Raw genomic sequence first — 7,097 nt, 5'->3', positions numbered from 1 at the left:
GATCTTATCTCCCATTTGTCTGGTTAAACAGACTAAAATCAAAAATAGGGTAATTAGGGAGTTTAAAAGGTCCATTCGAAAAAATTTAAAGGGAAAACACAGCCAGTACGCCAGTACTTAGCAGTTAAAGGGAGAGCTTAGGGGAAATTTCTTACCCAACCAGAAGATCAGAAGACTGAGGTTTAGCTTTCCTCTTCGTGGTCAGCCATCTGTTAAGGGCTAAAATTCTAGCTAAACTGTCTAAAATATCTAATGAGTGGTCGCCAATAAATTATAAGCTTTAGCAAGAGTTAGACTTTTAAGCATTTATTAAGGAGAATAAGAATTTGGTAAAGAGAGAGAAAAAGGCCTAGATTTCTATCTATTAAAGGGAGAGCACATTTCTAGCTCCCTTCTCCACCAGAGTCCAGAGGAAAAGAGAGTGAGACCGAGCGCCAGTCTCTTCCTTCCTCCTCCCACTCGTCCGCGTCACTTCCTGATGCCTGGTCTTGCCCTCAAAGACCTTCGCTTCATGGGCAGAACTCTTCTACAGTAAGTATCCAGCAGGTGGCGTTATTCCAATCGTTACACCCCATCCCTCTCTGAGTCCTCTCTTCCTTCTGGCCTCTCTCACAGGAAGGGTGGTTCTATAGCCAGGCTGAGTCTCCAATTAGTTTAACATCCCCACTGGGCTGTCCCCATTATAATTTGGCCAGGCCCATGTGGGCATGAGGAAACTCCTATTTGGGGCTTAGGTACTTAAGTTTGATACTTTGACTCAATAAATGTTCTTTGTGTTGTTTGTTCCATAATCTCTTAAAGTACATACCCATCTTTTCTTAGGCTTTTAAAGCTTGCATCTTTTCAGTCTGACCATGATGAAGCAAAGATGGGGTTATACAAACTCAAATCACAATTAATTCCTTACAGTACTATTGCTTTTGAAAAACAAGGGGTCAGCAATATCACCACCACTACCCTCCCCCCCACCCCCTGAAATAACGAAATGATGGAAAGGCCTTACTCCAGATATGATCCACCTTCCTTTCAGATCTGCCGGAGATGATAGCTTCTCTTTGCTCAATCTGCAGGCTCAAAGGATTTTGTACTATTTTAGTAACTGTAGGATTCAGAGGGGGTAACTGTGGGGATTTTCCCGAGGTCATGCAGCTGATATAAGTAGCAAAGTCAATGCTTCAACCAAGGTGGGGTGATTGGCACTGACCCTGGGTGCCAGCATTTAGAGGGTGCTGACAGTATTCACATTTCCTCAGCAGTTAGAGAAGACTGAGCTTAGCATCTAGTTAGCAGGTCATTAGCTAACATAGGAAACTACTGGAGGCCAAAATGAGCTGTTCAGCTCAGTTCCTCCCTGATCTCTATCTCCGCCCCCTTCCACAAAATGGTGACCTCCCCAATAGTAGTTCTACTACTAGTTTCCTGGGCCTCTTTCCTTAGGGGGCCCCATCTTTCAAAGCCTAAAGTCTCTCTCCCCAATACCAAACTGAATTTGCTTTAAAAAGTTTATTTTGAGTTTTCTTGCATTTGGTGATCCCTACTTTATGTGCCAGAATTAACAATGACAACTCTGGGGTCCCTTGATACTAACTCCAGGACTTTTCCCCACAAACACCTTGTCTTATTTTTTTTTTTTTGCAGGGCAATGAGGGTTAAGTGACTTGCCCAGGGTCACACAGCTAGTAAGTGTCAAGTGTCTGAGGCTGGATTTGAACTCAGGTCCTCCTGAATCCAGGGCCGGTGCTTTATCCATTGCACCACCTAGCTGCCCCCTAAACACCTTGTCTTTTAAAGGACTTTGGTGGGGGTACTCTAGAATGATCTATTAAGTCAGTAATAGTTCTTGACTAGGAAAGAAGATATGGGAAAAAGGTATGAGAGTAAATGTAGTTAAAAGAAGGGAAAGAGATGAGAATGTAATAAAGAGGAAAAGCCCCAGATTTGATGTCAGAGCTTGAGTTCAAATCTCAGCTCCACAATATACCACCTAGATGACCTTTTGGCTCAAGTCATTTTGTGTTTTGGTGTTCTAGGCCTCAGTCTCCTCATCTGAAAAATGGGGTTAGTCTGGATGACCTTCAAGTTTCCTTTCAGCTCTAAATCACTGATTTTATGATGTAGGAGTTGTTAAAAAATAGCATAACATGGGGGCAGCTAGGTGGCGCAGTGGATAGAGCACCGGCCCTGGATTCAGGAGTACCTGAATACAAATCCAGCCTCAGACACTTGGCACTTACTAGCTGTGTGACCCTGGGCAAGTCACTTAACCCTCATTGCCCTGAAAAAAAAGTAGCATAACATCCTGTGAACTTGAAGATCAAGAAATAAGAAGTTGAACCTACTCATGTTATTTCTCTCATTCTTTGGACCATACCAAGGACCATGGTATGCTATGTAAAGAAGACTAGACAAGAGGCCTGAATTAATGATCTCCACTAACTAGGTTTGGGACCTTGGGCAAATTACTTGACTTTTCTGTGGCATAGTTTCTTTATCTGTAAAATTAATCAATCAACAAGCATTTATTAAGTGCCTACTATATACCAGTCTCTCGGCCAACTACAGAGTACAATGACAAAAGCAAAAGAACCTCTGCCCTCAAGGTGCTTACATTTTAACAAGGAAGAGAACATGTACAAATATGAGTATTTACATAATATACAAAAATTAATATTTTACTTTTGGGAGGGAGGGCACTAGCAGTTAAGGAAGTCAGGAAAGATTTCATGTAGAATATGATACTTGAGCTAAGTCTTGAAGAAACCCAGGGATTCCAAGAGGAAAAGGTGAAGAGGACATGCAACAGTACATAGGTCATTATGGCTGAACTGCAGTAGTTGATAGAAATGAGTAACAGATAAGAAGAGTAGACATGGGGAGAATCCTGGTTGTGAAGAGCTTTCAATGTTAAATAGAGAAGTTTATATTTAACTAGAAGGAGCCACTGACATTTATTAGGAAGAGGGGAGGGATGACATGGTCAGACCTGTGCTTTAGGGAGCTTAATAGAGGATGAATTGGAAAGGGGGTAAACTTTCCTGGTAGGGAAATCAAATAGGAAGTTATTAAAACAGTTCAGGCAAAAAGCCATAAGGACTTGGACCACAGCAGGCTGTATGTATGGAGGGAAGGTAACATATGCAAGAGATATCAAGAAGTTAGAAATGACCAGACTTGGCAATAGATTGGACATATGGGGTGAGTACAAGTAAGGAGTTGAGAATGTCAGCAGAGTTGTGAATCTGAATGACTAGAAGAGTGGTTGTAGCCTTGACAGATACAGCAAAGTTTTGAAGAGGGATAGATTTGGGGTGAAAGATAATGAGTTCATTGTTGGACCTGTTGAACTTGAAATGCCTATGGAAAAACCAGTTTGAAATGTCTAATAGGCATTTGGTGCTATAGGACTAGAGCTCATAAGAGAGACTGGGTTAAATTTATAGATGTGGGAGTCATCTGCAGAGATATGATAAATGAACTCATGAGAACTGCTGAGGTCCCCAAATGTGGGTGTAGAAAAAAAAAAAAGAGGACCCAGGATAAAGAATGATTGATCCATAACTAGAGATTTTGGTATCCAGGGCAAACAGCATGAAAACAACTTGGCAGTTAGGGAAAAAAATACAATTATTACTTAAGTAGGAGGGAAGACTCATCTATTTTTATAGATTAGGTTCTACTGAAAGGACACATGGGCTAAATTTCTGTGCTTCTGACATAGGGCTAAGCCCTAATAGCTCCACCTTGGTTACAGCTCTGACCACAGAAATCTCTTGAAACATTTAAGAAGTTGTCCAGGACTCCTCCTACCAGGTCTCTATTTCCTGTTTTTCCCTCACCCAGTTCTCCCCTAATGTGTTTCTAGCATCTGAGTATTTCGCCCATCTGTCCCATGGGGGTTCCCACTTGGCTCCTCTACATATGAGCTTCTTGCAATATTGTGCTGCTGAGGCACAGACTGTTCCTTCACCGCAGAAAAAGGTCAAGCATTTATTAATCCGTGTATCAACATGACAACAAAGGAGTCCTTGTAAAAATGGAATGTTCAACTTGGATAGAACACAGATGAGCGAGGCCCTCCTGAATCTGGCAGATTCTCTCCAATTTCCTACCCTTTAAATAGAGTATGTTAATGTCACTATTTCTTTTGAAGAATGTGGAGACCTTCTTTAAAGTACCAATCAACCCTTGAAAGAGCAAGTCTCTCTGTCATCACAAGAGCAAGTGTGGTTTCTTTTTAAGCTTGAACTCCCAATTGGTAATTCACACAAACAAACTCTAATATCCTGGGCAGAAGGCCATGGACTCTTGTGCATGGCATATCCATCGCTGTCCTGCTGGGGGAATGACATCCCTTCTCAGTCCTGCCCCAGTTTGATCTAAACAGGAGGCAAACCTTTCCATTGGGCAGTGACCTATGGCAACTACAGCTCTGACTGGTTGTTGGGCAAGTGGAGTCATTCAGAGCTCCAGCCCACAGCCAGTGTGGTGAGCAGCTCCCTGAAGTGTGGCCTCCCTGTAACCAGGGCCTAAGGGGAAAGCTCTTCCATCATTAGTTGTTTTTTCATTTCAAACTATGCCCTTAAGTGGCTCTCCATTTCTGCATTTTGTAACACCAAAGGACAGTTTATTTTTGTCATCTCAGAGTGCAGGGAAGCCTGCTTCGGTAAGGCATTGCTAGGATTTGAAGTATTTTTCAAAAATTCTTTTTGTCTCCTTTAAAAAATGTAGTTGGTTTTATCATTTAAAGCAAGGCCTATCCCTGCAGTGGAAAGAATGCTGAATTGGATAGACTATGAATTGGTTAAAGTCCCAGTTCTGTCACTTACTACCTCTGTGAGCTTGGTAAAGTGTTTCTCAGACTCAGTTTCCTCATTTGAAAAATAAGAGGACTGGACTAGATGACATCTAAGATCTCTAGATCTATTACTCTGTGGTCTCTTTATCTATACCATGTGTTGAAGAGATTCCCCTCTCCTTGAATCCATCATCTTCTAGCAATAATCAATGATATCAAAGGGGTGTCGTTCATTCAGCAAGCATTTATGAAGTGGCTACTATGTGCTTTGGTATTAAATGTCCCTCACGATAGAGCTTCAACCTTTCTCCAGACTGATTTCCTGTTACTAGTCAACATACATCCTACTTTCCTTTAAAACTGGTAAACTTGCTGTTCCCCATACATAGCATTATCTCCTTTCTCCTTGTAATAGGCCATTTCTCCTATCCAGAATGCTCCCCTCCTTACTTCTGCCTCTGAAAATCCCTGGCTTCTCAAGTGCTAACTAAAGGCTCTGCTCAGCTGCAGTCTTCTGAAGGTGAAATTCTTGATTCTTCCAGTTGTAAGTTCCCATTGAAATTCCTTTGGATTTCCTTTGTATTAACTTATATAGGTACATATTCCTTCCCCCACCCCTTTATCCAATGGAATTTAATAAGTTCTTTGAGTGCAAGTATGTTCCATTTTTCATGTTTCATTTAATTTTATCCTCAGTGTCTAGTCCTGTGTTGGGAACTACTTAATGGTTGTTGTTGTTTTTTAAAGAATTCAAATTTATTTAGAGTGGGGAGAGGGGATAAGGGGGCATCTTGGAGGTCTGGGCTAACTAAGCTCCAGCTTCTTTTTCTCCTTCTGCTTCTTCCTCACAACATCCAGGTTGTGGTCCTTCTACATGCTTTTGTGTAGCTTGATAGTATGGGAACCCACATATTTCCCTTTTAGCTCCCTCATGGCCCGTACCTACTCACGCCCGGTCCTTGAAACTGACACAGCCATAACCCTTGGTCTTGCCTGTGTGCTTATTCTGGATAACTTTGGCCTTGAGGAAGGAGGGGAATTGCCTGAAAGCTCGGGCCAAGACGCCATCATTCACCTCGTTGTCCAGGTCTCCACAGAAGATCCGAAAGTCATCTACACCCCACACCAGGAGGTTGGAGTCTTCCCAGCTGCTTACAGTTGCTGTTCGGATGCAACGTTTTAGCTTCTCTGGCTTCACTTTCTTCTTATCCTCACCCATTTGTTCTGGGACCTCAAGGGCCATGAGTCCTGGGGGTGGCTGGGGCTCAGGCCGGGGCATGGGCCTGAGGGACAGGAGCTCGGGGATTCAAAGGGGTGGGAGCAGACCCCAAAAGACTTCCAGGGGTAAAGGCAGGGGCTCGGGCACAGGCAGGGGCATGGCCAAGGGCAGGGGAAGGCAGGGCCCAATGACGGCTGCAGCTCCGCCCGCTTTTTCCAGTCCAGAAGCTGCAGTAGCTGCCACCGTAGCGGCTTCCCCTTTCTCCTTCAGCCCCGGGCTCAAGTTCAGTTCGGGGGCTGAAGGCTCCTCTGGACGAGGCCTCAGGGTTGCCATTGTGCCAAGCTGGGGTCCTGCTGCCCGGGCGATGAGTGACAACATCATGGGGGGTCCAATGGGACCTGTCAGGAGAGGCCCAACGAGGGCCCCGGTTGCCAGGCGAAGGAACATGGCATCCCGGGCCTCGGAGCTGTTGAGGCGCCCTCGATCTGCTCCGGGCCGAAGCCGACAGGCCCCACAAAGGGGCCAGAGGGGCAGACGAAGGGTGCGATGACTGTGGCTGCTGCTGCCGCCCGGGCCTCTGGGCTCCGCGGCACCTGCCGGTAAGGTGTTGGTGGTGATGATCTGGAGTCCGGAGACGGGTGTCCCCAAGACTTCCTGCTCGAACAGCACCATCTCCTCCTCCATCTCTTTCAGTTGGTCCTCCCTGCTCTTTCCCAGCACGCTGGGCCCTGGGCCTGAAGGCACGGCTCTCCCCGCGCCAGGGACTCCCGGCGGTGTCCCGCTCCCAGCCATCGCAGTCCCCACAGGCGCTTCTGCAGCGGCCACTGGCTGGCTGTGCGGGCACAGGCCGATGACGCAGGACCCACGTGCCCCAATTAGTTCTTGGGGAACTGAAATGGTTTGGAGAGAAGAGAGAAAAGACCCAAGAGCCAGAAAGAATTGGGTTTAAAAGCCTTCCGCTGACACCTCCTTCCCCTTACACTATGTCTGCCTGTCTGTCTGTCGGTCTCTGGGTGAGCACAGGTAGATCAAGCAGTGCTCAAGGTAGAATGAATGGTACATACATTTTTAGACATGGCTAAT

At 45.2% G+C, this 7,097-nt stretch overlaps 1 pseudogene; it reads right to left on the bottom strand.

The window, feature by feature from the left end:
• Positions 1-5,599: 5,599 nt before the first annotated feature.
• On the bottom strand, positions 5,600-6,812 carry LOC122732100 (annotated as a pseudogene).
• Between the last annotated feature and the right edge of the window lie 285 nt (positions 6,813-7,097).

The sequence above is a fragment of the Dromiciops gliroides genome, chromosome 6 (genome assembly GCF_019393635.1).
Source record: "Dromiciops gliroides isolate mDroGli1 chromosome 6, mDroGli1.pri, whole genome shotgun sequence".
NCBI classification, from domain to species: domain Eukaryota; kingdom Metazoa; phylum Chordata; class Mammalia; order Microbiotheria; family Microbiotheriidae; genus Dromiciops; species Dromiciops gliroides.
The sequence above is the reverse complement of the archived record's forward strand: the minus strand, read 5'-3'. Positions and strand labels throughout refer to the sequence as shown.